Below are 16298 nucleotides of genomic sequence, written 5' to 3'. Positions count from 1 at the left end.
TGCTAAGGAGATCTAGTAGGTTGCTAGAAGATCTGGTAGTTTGCTAGGAGATCTGGTAGATTGCTAGGAGATCTGGTAGTTTGCTAGGAGATCTAGTAGGTTGCTAGGAGATCTGGTAGATTGCTAGGAGATCTGTAGGTTGCTAGGAGATCTGGTAGTTTGCTAGGAGATCTGGTAGTTTGCTAGGAGATCTGATAGGTTGCTAGAAGATCTGGTAGGTTGCAAGGAGATCTGGTAGATTGCTAGGAGATCTGGTAGTTGCTAGGAGATCTGGTAGTTTGCTAGGAGATCTGATAGGTTGCTAGGAGATCTGTAGGTTGCTAGGAGATCTAGTAGTTGCTAGGAGATCTGGTAAGGTTGCTAGGAGATCTAGTAGTTGCTAGGAGATCTAGTAGGTTGCTAGGAGATCTGGTAGTTTGCTAGGAGATCTGGTAGTTTGCTAGGAGATCTGATAGGTTGCTAGAAGATCTGGTAGGTTGCTAGAGATCTGGTAGGTGCTAGGAGATCTGGTAGGTTGCTAGGAGAACTGGTAGGTTGCAAGGAGATCTGGTAGGTTGCTAGGAATCTGGTAGGTTGCTAGGAGATCTGGTAGGTTGCTAGAGATCTGGTAGGTTGCAAGGAGATCTGGTAGATTGCTAGGAGATCTGATAGGTTGCTAGAAGATCTGGTAGGTTGCAAGGAGATCTAGTAGGTTGCTAGAGAACTGGTAGGTTGCAAGGAGATCTAGTAGGTTGCTAGAAGATCTGGTAGTTTGCTAGGAGATCTAGTAGGTTGCTAGGAGATCTGGTAGGTTGCTAGGAGATCTAGTAGGTTGCTAGGAGATCTGGTAGGTTGCTAGGAGATCTAGTAGGTTGCTAGGAGATCTGGTAGGTTGCTAGGAGATCTAGTAGGTTGCTAGGAGATCTGGTAGTTTGCTAGGAGATCTAGTAGGTTGCTAGGAGATCTGGTAGGTTGCTAGGAGATCTGGTAGGTTGCTAGGAGATCTGATAGGTTGCTAGGAGATCTGGTAGTTTGCTAGGAGATCTGGTAGGGTGCTAGGCGAGCTAGCAGGTTGCCAGGAGATCTGGTAGGTTGCTAGGAGAATTGGTAGTTTGCTAGGAGAACTGGTAGGTTGCTAGGAGATCTGGTAGGTTGCTAGGAGAACTGGTAGGTTGCTAGGAGATCTGGTAGGTTGCTAGGAGAACTGGTAGGTTGCTAGGAGATCTGGTAGGTTGCTAGGAGATCTGGTAGGTTGCTAGGAGATCTAGTAGGTTGCTAGGAGATCTGGTAGGTTGCTAGGAGATCTGATAGGTTGCTAGGAGATCTGGTAGTTTGCTAGGAGATCTGGTAGGTTGCTAGGAGATCTGATAGATTGCTAGGAGATCTAGTAGGTTGCTAGGAGATCTGGTAGGTTGCTAGGAGATCTGGTAGGTTGCTAGGAGATCTGGTAGGTTGCTAGGAGATCTAGTAGGTTGCTAGGAGATCTGGTAGGTTGCTAGGAGAACTGGTAGGTTGCTAGGAGATCTGGTAGGTTGCTAGGAGATCTGGTAGGTTCCTAGGAGATCTGATAGGTTGCTAGAAGATCTGGTAGGTTGCTAGGAGATCTGGTAGGTTGCTAGGAGAACTGGTAGGTTGCTAGGAGAACTGGTAGGTTGCTAGGAGATCTGGTAGGTTGCTAGGAGAACTGGTAGGTTGCTAGGAGATCTGGTAGGTTGCTAGGAGATCTAGTAGGTTGCTAGGAGATCTGGTAGGTTGCTAGGAGAACTGGTAGGTTGCTAGGAGATCTGGTAGGTTGCTAGGAGATCTGGTAGGTTCCTAGGAGATCTGATAGGTTGCTAGAAGATCTGGTAGGTTGCTAGGAGATCTGGTAGGTTGCTAGGAGATCTAGTAGGTTGCTAGGAGATCTGGTAGGTTGCTAGGAGATCTGATAGGTTGCTAGGAGATCTGGTAGGTTGCTAGGAGATCTGGTAGGTTGCTAGGAGATCTGGTAGGTTGCTAGGAGATCTGATAGGTTGCTAGGAGATCTAGTAGGTTGCTAGAAGATCTGGTAGGTTGCTAGGAGTTGGTAGGTCGCTAGGAGAGTTGGTAGATGGCTAGGAGAGGTGGTAGATGGCTAGGAGAGCCGGTAGATGGCTAGGAGAGCTGGTAGATGGCTAGGAGAGCTGGTAGATGGCTAGGAGAGCTGGTAGATGGCTAGGAGAGGTGGTAGATGGCTAGGAGAGGTGGTAGTGGCTAGGAGAGGTGGTAGATGGCTAGGAGAGCTGGTAGATGGCTAGGAGAGCTGGTAGATGGCTAGGAGAGCTGGTAGATGGCTAGGAGAGGTGGTAGGTAGCCAACCTGGTCTGCTAACTGTCAGTTGGTCTAATTCTTGTGTCTGGCGATGTTTAAGTTTGCTTGTAATGATAGCGTTCGAATTCGCTTTCATATATATATATATATATATATATATATATATATATATATATATATATATATATATATATATATATATGTATATATATATATATATATATATATATATATATATATATATATATATATATATATATATATATATATATATATACATATATATATATATATATATATATATATATATATATATATATATATATATATATATCCCTGGGGATAGGGGATTAAGAATACTTCCCACGTATTCCCTGCGTGTCGTAGAAGGCGACTAAAAGGGGAGGGAGCAGAGGGGGGCTGGAAATCCTCCCCTCTCGTTTTTTTTTTTTTTTTAATTTTCCAAAAGAAGGAACAGAGAAGGGGGCCAGGTGAGGATATTCCCTTAAAGGCCCAGGCCTCTGTTCTTAACGCTACCTCGCTAACGCGGGAAATGACGAATCGTTTAAAAGAAAGAAAAGAAATATATATATAAATATATATATATATATAGATAGAGAGATAGATAGATAGATAAATAGATAGATGGATAGATAAATGCGCCACGGGTGTTCTCTGCTTCTCTGCTGTGCTAAATAATAATTTGAGGGACAGCAAATTGACATTGAAGTTCCTGAGCAGGTTTTTACCTGACAGACGCATGAATTGTGGCTCATTAGGAGAACCAGAAGCTCATCTTCATGCATTAAGAGAATTTAATGAAGACGTCTTTGTACATTGCTCGATGGAGGTGACCGTCCTTTCCCTGCTCCTGCGTGCAGTGCAGCTTCCAAAGATGGAGGAACCCCGTACGTCATTTGATTGTATTGGATCAGACGTCTACCATCTGTGATGTCGTATAATCTACGACTACAGGAGATGTATGAATACAGCTGTATTTGGCTGAGATAGTCCAAGCTGTCAAAGCTTGGTCTGTCTCAGAGGTGTAAGCTTAGCTTGAAGTGATGTTAAGGAGGTCATACAAACGGTACAATTGATTATGACACGTATGGTACAGTGATTACGGTACGACATTTGAGTACGACGGTACGACATTTGAGTACGACGGTGCGACCCTTGAGCACGAGTGTACGATCCTTGAGGACGACGGTATACGACCCTTGAGCACGACGGTATACGACCCTTGAGCACGACGGTACGACCCTTGAGCACGACGGTATACGACTCTTGAACACGACGGTATACGACCCTTGAGCACGATGGTATACGACCCTTGAGCACGACGGTACGATCCTTGAGCACGACGGTATACGACCCTTGAGCACGAGTGTGCGATCCTTGAGCACGATGGTATACGACCCTTGAGCACGACGGTATACCCCTTGAGCACGACGGTATACGATCCTTGAGCACGACGGTACGACCCTTGAGCACGACGGTATACGATCCTTGAGCACGACGGTGCGACCCTTGAGCACGACGGTATACGACCCTTGAGCACGACGGTATACGACTCTTGAACACGACGGTATACGACCCTTGAGCACGACGGTATACGATCCTTGAGCACGACGGTACGACCCTTGAGCACGATGGTATACGACCCTTGAGGACGACGGTATACGACCCTTGAGTACGGCGGTATACGACCCTTGAGCACGACGGTACGATCCTTGAGCACGACGGTATACGATCCTTGAGCACGACGGTATACGACCCTTGAGCACGACGGTATACGACCCTTGAGCACGACGGTATACAACCCTTGAGCACGACGGTATACGACCCTTGAGCACGACGGTATACAACCCTTGAGCACGACGGTACGATCCTTGAGCACGACGGTATACGACTCTTGAACACGACGGTATACGACCCTTGGGCACGACGGTACGATCCTTGAGCACGACTTTACGACCCTTGAGCACGACGGTACGACCCTTGGGTACGATGGTACGACCCTTGGGCACGACTGTACCGTCGTACCGTCGTGCTGGGATGAGTGTGGCAATGAAGACGCGCTCAGATCAAAACCAACCACCCTCCACCCCTTCCCTCCCCTTCCCTTCCCTTCCCTCCCCTTCCCTTCCCTTCCCTCCCCTCCCCCCCCCCCCTCTCTCATAACACAGGTCTAGAAACCTTCAATTTACGTCTTCGACAGTCACTTACGTCAGTAGGTGCGTGTGCACGTAAAATGGGTCATGTGTATGAAGTGAGCAAGGACTTGTAACCCTTCGGCGTGTGTGTGTGTATCCTAGATAAAAGATTTATCCTGTGGCCATATATATACATATATATGTGTGTGTGTGTGTGTGTGTGTGTGTGTGTTTATTTGTTTATTTATCTATTTATCATACTTTGTCGCTGTCTCCCGCGTCAGCGAGGTAGGGCAAGGAAACAGACGAAAGAATGGCCCAACCCACCCACATACACATGTATATACATACACGTCCATATATATATATATATATATATATATATATATATATATATATATATATATATATATTCTGATATACAGTAGGTATTGTATAATCAGAGAGTGGAGGTGTGGAACCAAGTTTAATGTTAGCGTTTTCTATACGACCCCCAGAGATAAGGGGTGATGTGGGGGGACCCCCTTATCTCTGGGGGATATCAGGAGGTTGTGGCAAGATAAGAGAGATAATGTCGGGTTGTCATAGCATTATTTGCATATCATATGACTCGTGTCTGCGTATATTTATCTATCTATATATCTATCTGTCCCAACCTTCCCTGTGCATTTGTGTGTTACGCCATTTATCTATCTCTTTATCTGTCTGTCTTAAAAATGCTTTTGACGTTTCATTTTCCTCGTGGTTATCATATATATATATATATATATATATATATATATATATATATATATATATATATATATATATATATATATATATGCCTATGAGGCCACGGGGAAAATGAAAGACGATAAGTTCCCAAGTGCACTTTCGTGTCATAATCACATCATCAGGGGAGACACAAGAGAGAAATATAACAGTCAGTTGATATACATCGAAAGAGACGAAGCTAGGACGCCATTTGGAGCTTCCATGTGTATTGGTGAGGGAATTAGGTTAATAATTGTGCTCATTTAGTTCAATAAGTGTTTTAAGCTATCGAATGAGTCCTTTTTGTGTTTATAAGTATGTAAGTACAGTTGGTGAGTATGACAGATGCTGGGGGCACGTAAATAAGTCATGGGAATGTGTCTGTCTGTCCTCTCAGTTTGAAACTAGAGGTAAACCATTCCATTAGCGTCTGCAATGAAGATAAGGTGTGATTGGGGAGGCAAAAGTTATATTGTCTTTGGAGGTGTTGTGATAGTAGGTTAATGATCTCACTTAAGGCGGCATAACGTAACAGACGGAAGAGTTAAAGGAGGCCTGTATGTAAATATGAGGAAGGTTAATCTTTTCACTTAATGTAGGAGACATGAATTTAAGGACGTGTGTGAGTGATGTCTCGAGGTCTTATGTGCCTGATCCAGCCCGTGAAAATTGGAAATGGAGTTAATGATGATAGATGGGTCAGAGGAAGTCAAGAGAATTTGATGGAGATGTTTGAATAGCAGAAGTGGGAAATATTAGAATTCTTTTTTTTTTTTTTTTGATGCAGACAGAGAGGTTATTTTGAAGATTTTTTGAGGATAATGGAGGAAGAAGTGGTTTAGATTTGTCTATGAGGGGGATATGAGAAGGTGTTTGAAACTAAGTCTCATTTTCTCAAGGTATTTGGAATAGTATGTTGGAAATGACTAGGTATGGAAGCCAAGCAGTAGTTCCAAAAGATGAGAAACAGAGATAACGAGACATAGAGAAAGAGGTTGTGATAATACATGGCACAGCAAAGGGTAGTTCATGTAATCTCATGAACATAAGGGTGAGAACTGTGGGTTAGGATAGGCTGACTTCGAACCAAAGCTGTAAGGGTGAGGTCAAGTTTGGTAAGAGATGCTGTATATCATATACTCTGACTGGAATAGTTGGTGTGTTGCTCTGTGGGAGTGATTGACTCTCCGTACAAGGCGACTGAAGAGTGTAGGTTGGAAAGAGAATTGGAAGACCCGTGTGTCCATGCAAACTATATGTTTCTCTGGTAAGCCATTATTCTATTTGTGTTATGTCATGTTGTGTGTTTATTGTAGCTGCTCTGATGTCAAGGTGTACTGACATGATTGTGAAGTCGTCTATTGTATGAAAGTAAGTTTATGTTGTGGTTTGCTGAAAGGTCGTGTAGGAGGAGAGTGAAGAGAGTTGCAGAAAGAAGTGTTCCATGGGGAACTCCATTGTAGAGCTTGTCGACTTTGCAGTGTGGATGAATCTGGCCACGAAGTTTGACAGCCATCTTTGGTCATTGCTATAGAGGGCGGTGTCCCGTATGTTTTGGGTGGGTATGTGTCAGGGGACAGTGTCAAATGCTTTGTCTTTTCTCTAAATCTGTCTGTCTCATCGTGGAATGCATGTCAACCGCCTAAAGTGCTTTTTACTTTTGAGTAAATGTAAATATTGTATCACCACTATTCAAAACGACTGACTCTCTATTTTTTCCCCCCTCACTTTCTTCTTATTTTCCCTGTTTTGCAACGGTAGATATCTTTGTATGTAAACCCAAAAATGAACTTAATATCTGGAGTTTATTATTGTTTCTGTCTATTATTATTCTTTATTCTGTTTATTATTGTTTCTGTCTATTGCTTCTCCCCTTTTTTATATCGATCAACATTCATACATATATTTATAAATTTGCATATGAAGCTTTTAACACAATCTCTCTTCCTTGATAGCGCAATGGAGTTAATGGTTTGGATTCTTTTATTGGCGCTAAGTGCTAATTTGATCGCTATCAAGCGACGGGTGATGGATGGTTTGCGTTGCTTGTGATGCGAACATACGAAGACGACCCAGATGATGATGATGTGTGTGTGTGTGTGTGTGTGTGTGTGTGTGTGTGTGTGTGTGTGTGTGTGTGTGTGTGTCATGGATGCGTCTTCTTGGCCATCCGGTCGCTTGTTTACCCAATGGCGTCCATAGCTACGTCTCTTCGTTGTATATCGACTGACTTGTTATATTTCTCTCTTGTGTCTCCTCTGATGATGTGATTATGACACGAAAGTGCACTTGGCAACTTATCGTGTCTCATTTTCCCCGTGGACTCATAGGAATATCTTGATCACGCGCAAAATTATGATCCTTTCCAATATATATATATATATATATATATATATATATATATATATATATATATATATATATATATATATATATATAGCTCCATGGTCTTTCACGGACCACTTTGGTCCAGCCCTGGCTATCCATAGACCATCGTGGTCCACCCTAACTCCTCCAGACCCACCTTGGCTCCTCTTGACCCACCCTTGGTCCCTCCTGGCCCACCCTGGCTCCTCCTGACCCACTCTGGCTCCCTCCTGACCCACCCTTGGTCCTCCTGACCCACCCTGGCTCCTCCAGACCCACCCTTGGTCCCTCCTGGCCCACCCTAGCTCCTCCTGACCCACCCTTGGTCCCTCCTGACCCACTCTGGCTCCTCCTGACCCACCCTTGGTCCTCCTGGCCCACCCTAGCTCCTCCTTACCCACTCTAGCTCCTCCTTACCCACTCTAGCTCCTCCTGACCCACCCTTGATCCCTAGTGACCCACCGTGGCTCCTCTTGACCCACCCTTGGTCCTTCCCGACCCACTCTAAACATCTTGGCCCACCTTGACTCTTTCTGGGCTTTGCAGTTCAACTCGAACCCCCCTTCTTGGCCCACCCTGGGCCATCATGGCCCCTCCTCGCCCACCCTTAGACCCACCTTGGCTCTTAATCATACCACCTGGTCTAACCGAAGACCATCCTAGCCTATGTTACAAGACCACCTTTTCCTGCCCTCCCTCCTGCCCACCATCTTTGGATTCCTTGGCCCACCTGGGACTCCCAACCCACCCACCCACCCGGACCCACCATCACGAGGTAACCATTAACAGGCCCGGGGTCTCTATTTGTCATCAGGACCCAGAGCCACGCACGCCGTGAGAGAGAGAGAGAGAGAGAGAGAGAGAGAGAGAGAGAGAGAGAGAGAGAAAGAGAAAGAAAGAAAGAGAGAGAGTGAGAGAGAGAGAGTGAGAGAGTGAGAGAGAGAGAGAGAGAGAGAGAGAGAGAGAGAGGGAAAGAGTGAGAGAGAGAGAGAGAGAGAGAGAGAGAGAGAGAGAGAGAGAGTGAGTGAGAGAGAGAGACAGAGAGAGAGACAGAGAGAGAGAGAGAGAGAGAGTGAGAGAGAGAGAGAGGGGAAGGGGGAAATGGGTAAAAGGAAGGGGTGATCCTGCTGTGAATAGATAGGTTTGTGGGGGAGGAAGAAGAGCGAGTTTTTGGTTGAGAGAGAGAAAGAGAGAGAGAGAGAGAGAGAGAGAGAGAGAGAGAGAGAGAGAGAGAGAGAGTTAGCTTTTGCAGAGGACGTGAATGTCTTTCTTGACTAAGATGAACTAGGGGTTCAACGAGAGGGTCAACGAGAGACTCGATAGATATTCTCTTCGTTGACCTCTTCCCAGACTTCAATATCGACATGTGACGATCATTATACTCGTTTTCTATTCTTTTTTCCTACTCGTTTTCTTTTTTTTTTTTTAAATTGATCCGATTAATCATCTTTCCCCATCTATCGATCGGCACTACTGTCTATCGTCGCCCGTCCGTCTGTGGGACCGAAATCACCCGAGTCTATTAACACGACTTCCATCCTACTGTTTACAATATGATCAATCAAACTGTTTTTCGCCTTCCGTCTCAATCCCCCCCCTTCCCCCTTCCCCCCCCTCGATAGACTTGGTGTGTGTGCCGTCTATCGACTCACAGTTGATAGCGCCACACTCGACCTATAATGTATGGGGGAGCGGTGTGTTCGACACATACACACGCTTTCTCCCTCTCTCTCTCTCGCTTCGTTCACTTATATCACTTTAGGTCAGATCTACTTAATTGGTCCTTAAGTGGCACTTTAGGTCGTGTGACTCACTTATAGACCTTATTGAAATTTCAGAGATGGAGCGTGGAAGACATAGGCCCAATTGTGTGTGTGTGTGTGTGTGTGTGTGTGTGTGTGTGTTTATTTATTGATGTATGTAATGTCATTTTCTGGAAAGGTCATATTGATTTCCCTGACCTTTGTCTAATTGTGGTATTTCTCTTGCGCGATGATACGTCTCTTTGGGGGGCGTGGGCGTGGGGCGTCATCTGTCTTCCTTGGCGAGAGATAGAAAGTTCTCTCTATACAGTCTGGCGGTGGGCGTGACGCGTTGAGATAACAAGAGCAATGGGCGTTGCACCGTGGTTTGATTGGCGTGTGTCCTGGGGCTGGCTGGCTGTGCGGTGGGGTGGGTTGGGTGGGTGCTCCTGGGGTCGGGTGGGTGCTCGTGTGTCCTGGGGTCGGGTGGGTGCTCGTTTGTCCTGGGGTCAGGTGGGGTGGGTGCTCGTGTGTCCTGGGGTCGGGTGGGTGCTCGTGTGTCCTGGGGTCGGGTGGGGTGGGTGCTCGTGTGTCCTGGGGTCGGGTGGGTGCTCGTGTGTCCTGGGGTCAGGTGGGGTGGGTGGGTGCTCGTGTGTCCTGGGGTCGGGTGGGTGGATGGGTGCTCGTGTGTCCTGGGGTCGGGTGGGTGGATGGGTGCTCGTGTGTCCTGGGGTCAGGTGGGTGCTCGTGTGTCCTGGGGTCGGGTGGGTTGGGTGGGTGCTCGTGTGTCCTGGGGTCGAGTGGGTTGGGTGGGTGCTCGTGTGTCCTGGGGTCGGGTGGGTTGGGTGGGTGCTCGTGTGTCCTGGGGTCGGGTGGGTTGGGTGGGTGCTCGTGTGTCCTGCGGTCGGGTGGGTGCTCGTGTGTCCTGGGGTCAGGTGGGTGCTCGTGTGTCCTGGGGTCGGGTGGGTCGGGCGGGTGCTCGTGTGTCCTGGGGTCGGGTAGATGGGCGGGTGGCTGGTTTGAAGTGTGTCCTGGGGTGGCTGGCTTGGGGTCGGATGGGTGGGTGCTCGTGTGTCCTGGGGTCGGGTGGGTCGGGCGGGTGCTCGTGTGTCCTGGGGTCGGGTAGATGGGCGGGTGGCTGGTTTGGAGTGTGTCCTGGGGTGGCTGGCTTGGGGTCGGGTGGGTGGGTGCACGTGTGTCCTGGATGGCTGGGGTGTTGTTTGTGTGTCCTGGATGGCTGGGGTGTTGTTCGTGTGTCCTGGGTGGCTGGGGTGTGTCCTGGGTGGCTAAGGTGTGTCCTGGATGGCTAGGGTGTGTCCTGGGGTGGCTGGCTTGGGGTCGGGTGGGTGGGTGCACGTGTGTCCTGGATGGCTGGGGTGTTGTTCGTGTGTCCTGGGTGGCTGGGGTGTGTCCTGGGTGGCTTGGGTGTGTCCTGGATGGCTGGGGTGTGTCCTGGGTGGCTGGGGTGTGTCCTGGATGGCTGGGGTGTGTCCTGGGTGGCTGGGGTGTGTCCTGGATGGCTTGGGTATGTCCTGGGTGACTGATAATGGTACAAGCATGTGTCCTAGACGTCCTGGGACGTGTCCTGGGTATTAAAAGTCGTGTACGCGTGTGGCGGTGGCTAAAGTAGCTGTGGCGATTGCGTGCGTGTGTGTGTGTGTGTGTGTTGTGTGTGTGTGCGTTTGTGTCCTGGGTGGGTGGAGTGTCCAACCCCCCCCCTCCCCCCCCATCATGTCCCATGTCGTCCATATTATCGATCGCGGAGATCGAACACAAACAAAACCCCCCCACATAACCCCAGGAGAGAGAGAGAGAGAGAGAGAGAGAGAGAGAGAGAGAGAGAGAGAGAGAGAGAGAGAGAGAGAGGACCCCCCTCCCCCCCCTCCTCCTTCCCTGAATGGCCCTATACTGATGGATGACGGCCCCCCCCCCCCCCTCCCCGTCCATCTGATAGACGGTGACTGTCTATCTGGCCTTCAGGGAGACAAGGTGTAGGTTTAAGGGAGCTACTTCAATTGCATTTGCAAGTGATATTATTAACTCTCTTTCTCTCTCTCTTCCTTCCTGACCCCCACACACAGGTGATAGATGAAAGCAGCGTGTGTTGTGACGGTCATATCGCCCTTATCGACCCGGTAAGTACGAACTATCCAGTGTGTGTGTGTGTGTGTGTGTGTTCATTTATCCCCCTCCTACCAAGACGTTCCCTAGTGGGTGATGGTCGAGGTATGTACCTTTAACTATGACAGGAAAGAGGCTTTTAGTGGCTCGTGTGCATGCATCTCGTTGGCAATATGAGTTCAGGCAAGACCAAAGAAACCTATTAGGTCTTGACCCACCCCAATACCATCCAAATGTATGTCTGTTGTTCACTTAACATTGTACAATGGTAAGTTGTATTTTCCATTAGGTACATTCATCACCCATTAAGGTTAAGTGTCCAGCTAATGGTTGCTTCGCATTATTGCATTATAGGTACAGCTTTTTCTTATATTGTTCGCTGTGGTTGTGGGGGAGATATACTGTGTTTTAATGTATTTGTTTGATATATTCGCCAGGATGTGTTGATATAGCCTGGTCTATTTATGTTGTCCCAATATATGAAGGCTTCCCTATGTCTCGCGTGTCTGTGTTTGATGCCTAGTATATGTGTGTGTGTGTATATATATATATATATATATATATATATATATATATATATATATATATATATATATATATATATATATAGCGTTTGGTAGTAAGAGAGGAGGGTAAGTGGTTGCAAGTTACGATGGATCTGTGGCTACTTAACTTATTTTGGGATGGGCTGGTGAGTGTTTTAGAGAGGAGGAAGGTTATAGAGTGGGTGAGGGGTCGTGGAAAGTGAGTCAGTTGTTGTTTGCAGATGACACGGCGCTATTGGCCAATTCGAGTGAGAAACTGTAGAAGTTGGTGTCTGAGTTTAGGAGAGAGTGTGAGAGGAGAAAGTTGTTGAGAGTATAGTTTAAGAGATGAAGAGGATGTGTTGAAATGATTTGGACGTATGGAGAGAATGAGTGAGAGAAATAGATGTTATAAAAGTTTACTCATGTCTCTGTGTAAATGGAGTTTATGGTGTCCGGCGAACAAAAAGGGGGATAGTGAAGTGTGTGTGTCTGTGTGTTGCAGGATGGTGAGCGTACGTAAAGGTGACCCGTGCACAGTGTATCAGTTAGAACATGGAACTTCCGTGCATTTCTGCCCTTGAGTTTGACGACAAATGGACATGGGTGTATTTGTACCTGAGCACGACGGCAAGGTCAGGTCACACAGGAGGTAGGTCATCATACATTCGTTCTCTAAGGGTCAAGGATAGTGAAGGTTGCAAGACGAAGGAATTGTACTATTAGGGAATCGGATTCTACCTTTGCTTTTGACTTTGGATCGAGAGAGAAAGAGAGAAGAAATATATGAATTCATGTACTTAACATTTTTGTGTCATGCAGTAGCGCCATGAGCCATATGTGTATGTTGATAGTAAGTACAAGACTAGTGATAAAAGGAGAGAGAAAGAGAATGGATAAAGCAGAATTAGGGAAATAAGTGTGGAAAGATGATGTGTAAATAAGGTGGACTTCGAACCGATCTTGTGATATGGATCTAATTATGAAAATAGGGATATGAGGATTAGGAGGCGATGAAATAGAAAAGATTATTTAATTTTTTATGTCGTTGTGTGTTCCTAACAACCATTAATGGCAAGTGTAGAGATGTGGTGATTATGGCTTACAGACAGACCAGGAATATTGATGTGGAAAGAAAGTGTGAGGTCTGTGATCGATGGTTGAAGATACTGGGTGAAGAAAATTGTACAGGATATCTGCAGACATTAGGTAATCGATGTCTTTATGGCCTTTAATAGAAGTGAGGCACACACACACACACACACACACACACACACACACACACACACACACACACACACACACACACACGCACACACACACCTAGCTTAGGCCAGCAGTTCCGATATGGTACATAATACAAGGTTAAGAGTGTAAAACCCTATCCCCGTAACACACAAACAGTCATCACTTACTCTAGGGGCCTTCGTGGTGTAGTGGTTTATCGACACTGTGTTACAGGAAAAGGTCAGAGGCTTTGAATCTGCTCACTTTGGAAGAGAGAAGAGTGAGGAGTGACCTGGTAAAAGCCTCTAAGACTTCATCACAGGGGGTTAGATTAAGGGAATGGTCATAAGATAAAAAAAAGAGAATGGATGTCAAATGAGTCAGAGAATAGAAGAACGCCGATAGGGCTGGAAAAAACTGAGGAATGTTGAATGATGGATGTATAGATGTAAACACATGCAATTGTTGTATTAAGAAAAAAAATGCACCTGATATTGTTGGAGTTGTGGAGACAAATTTACTGAGACATCATCTTTTCGTGTCTAGAGGGATGTTGGTAGGCTGGCGGGCCAAGAGAAGACATTGGAAAAAGAGATTTTTCCAATCTTGAGGCAGACTTAGATGTCAGGAAAGACCAAAATATGGCCCTTGAACACAACAGATAATGGAGTAACTGTTGGAAACTAGTGCATAGTTATGTTCATCATATAATAATCCTCTAGAGATGTACAATGAACAGAAACGGATGTAGCAACCATATCATTGGGTTCATGGAGAACAGTGGATCATGTCGTTAGGGAAATCAAATATAAAGAGACAGACTTTTGGAGGGAATTTCGATCCCCTTATTGACACCAGTTCGCCGAATGTTCTATATACTGAACACATTTTTCTCATACCCGCATTTCATTGATATACTGATATAACATCATTTTTTGTAAATCACATACTCACATATAGTCGCTTGGAACTTGGAGACAATCATATATAACACACAAGTTGGAATAAGTGATCATATATGTGTACTTCATATATGTATACCGTATCCCATTTTATCCAGTGGTAATATGAGGGTTGTCTTTATATGCATATAGATATAAAGATTACGGGGAGAGAGAGAGAGAGAGAGAGAGAGAGAGAGAGAGAGAGAGAGAGAGAGAGAGAGAGAGAGACAGAGTGCATCTAATGGCCATATAGGTGTGATTTATGCTGGACTGGTCTAGAGCATAGACTATGTACGAGGCCTGGCTCTGTTGGATATGGTAATATTCCGTGGGCATTTGGTGGCCATCTTTGTCATACACGACCCAAACAGAAGAACTCACTCAGAGACAAATGGATATGTTAGAGAGATAAGAGACAATTGGTGCTTTTGAGTGAGGGGTGGGAGAGTTAGGTAAGACGCTGGGGCTCTTTCGCGGGACGCCGTCGGGGGGGGGGGAAAAGGAGAGAAATGTGGTGAGATAAGACCTCTGTCATTGTGGGAGATAAAGAGGCTTAGACGGAGGGAGGGAGGGAGGGGGCGACGTGTGGCTGTCGCTCAATAGACAGGAAGGAAGAGAGAGAGAGAGAGAGAGAGAGAGAGAGAGAGAGAGAGAGAGAGAGAGAGAGAGACAGACAGACAGACAGAGAGACAAAGACAGGGAGGGAGGTGGGTTCAAACGCATCTGCATGGACAGAGAGAGAGAGAGAGACAGAGAGAGAGAGAGAGAGAGAGAGACAGAGAGAGAGAGAGAGACAGAGAGAGAGAGAGAGAGAGAGAGAGAGAGAGAGAGAGGGAGAGAGACAGACAGACAGACAGACAGACAGATAGATTTGACAGACAGACAGACGCTCGCCATATGGTTGAGGGATGACCAGGAAATTAGACAGTCACTCATAAGTACAGCTTTATCTCCCAAGATAGACAGGAGGACAGGCGTGTGGCGAGGGGGGGGGGAAATGACAGGGATCTCAAATAGACAGTCAGACGACATGGATGACAGACAGACAGACGTTTATGATGGAGGGTGGGGAAAGATGACAGAGAACATAGACAGAGAATTAGCTTTACAGCCTCTACCATAATAGACAGACAGAAAGACAGGTGTGGTGAGGGAGAAGCAAGACACAGAACGTAGATAGACAGGTACAACTTTATCATAAAGATAGACAGAGACGTGTATATGACAGGAGGGCCGGGGAAAAGATGAAAGGGTAAAGTAGACAGACAATCATAAATAGATAGACAGAGACGTGTATATGACAGGAGGGCCGGGGAAAAGATGACAGGGGAAAAGTAGACAGACCATCGTAAAGTAACAGATCCCTTACATAACCGAGATAGACAGGGGATGAAACGAACAGACGATAGATGAACAAGGGGGGCGACACACAAACGAATCTTACAGACATGGGAAAACCTCTACAAGTTCCCATCACACACACACACACACACACACACACACACAGACACACACACAGACACACAGACACACACATACACACACACACACACACACACACACACACACACACACACACACACACACACACACACACCTCATTATGGCCTGGGATGTACCTCGTTCCCGCGTATGATATGTCTGCATGGATCCTTGAAATTAAGAATGGGCTGACATATCTTTTTATTTTCCCGTCTTGTTTTGCTGTGGTCGGTCTAAAAGGGGGGGGGGCCCCGGCCCACCAACAGCGCCCCCCCTTCTCCTCCTCCTTTACACTCCCATGTTAAACCGGGCTTTGGGGAATGTGTCAATAAAAATCAAATTCACACTGGCTCGCTAATGTACGTAGGGGTTTTTTTTTTCTCTTTTTATATCCTCCAATGTGACATCTCCTTCTTGGTCTCGGTAGAAGTTGTGAATAATTGAACTGTTGCCAGAGAACGCGTAAACACAACGGGGGCCCCAAAACCGGTCGCCCTTAATCTCCATCTCCCGTAGGTCGATTGTACAATACACACACACACACACACACACCCCACACACACCCTCACCTCCTCCTCTGACTTACCCCACACCACCGACCTCCCCCACACAGACCTCCCCACACCACCGACCTCCTCCACACCACCGACCTCCTCCACACACCTCTATCCTTATCGGGCCTCAGGGGAGTGTGGAGTGACAATTTGGACCTTA

At 46.5% G+C, this 16298-nt stretch overlaps 1 long non-coding RNA gene across 1 annotated transcript in view; it reads left to right on the top strand.

Moving 5' to 3' along the window:
- Positions 1-11422, top strand: part of LOC139764762 (uncharacterized) — a 262860-nt gene extending 251438 nt beyond the window's left edge. Inside the window, exon 4 of the long non-coding RNA XR_011716458.1 lies at positions 11368-11422. This is a non-coding gene — a long non-coding RNA (uncharacterized lncRNA). The remainder of the gene's footprint in view (positions 1-11367) is intronic.
- Positions 11423-16298: the final 4876 nt, after the last annotated feature.

Source organism: Panulirus ornatus, chromosome 51 (genome assembly GCF_036320965.1).
Source record: "Panulirus ornatus isolate Po-2019 chromosome 51, ASM3632096v1, whole genome shotgun sequence".
NCBI lineage: Eukaryota > Metazoa > Arthropoda > Malacostraca > Decapoda > Palinuridae > Panulirus > Panulirus ornatus.
Note: the sequence above shows the minus strand (reverse complement) of the source record. Positions and strands in the feature narration are given on the sequence as shown.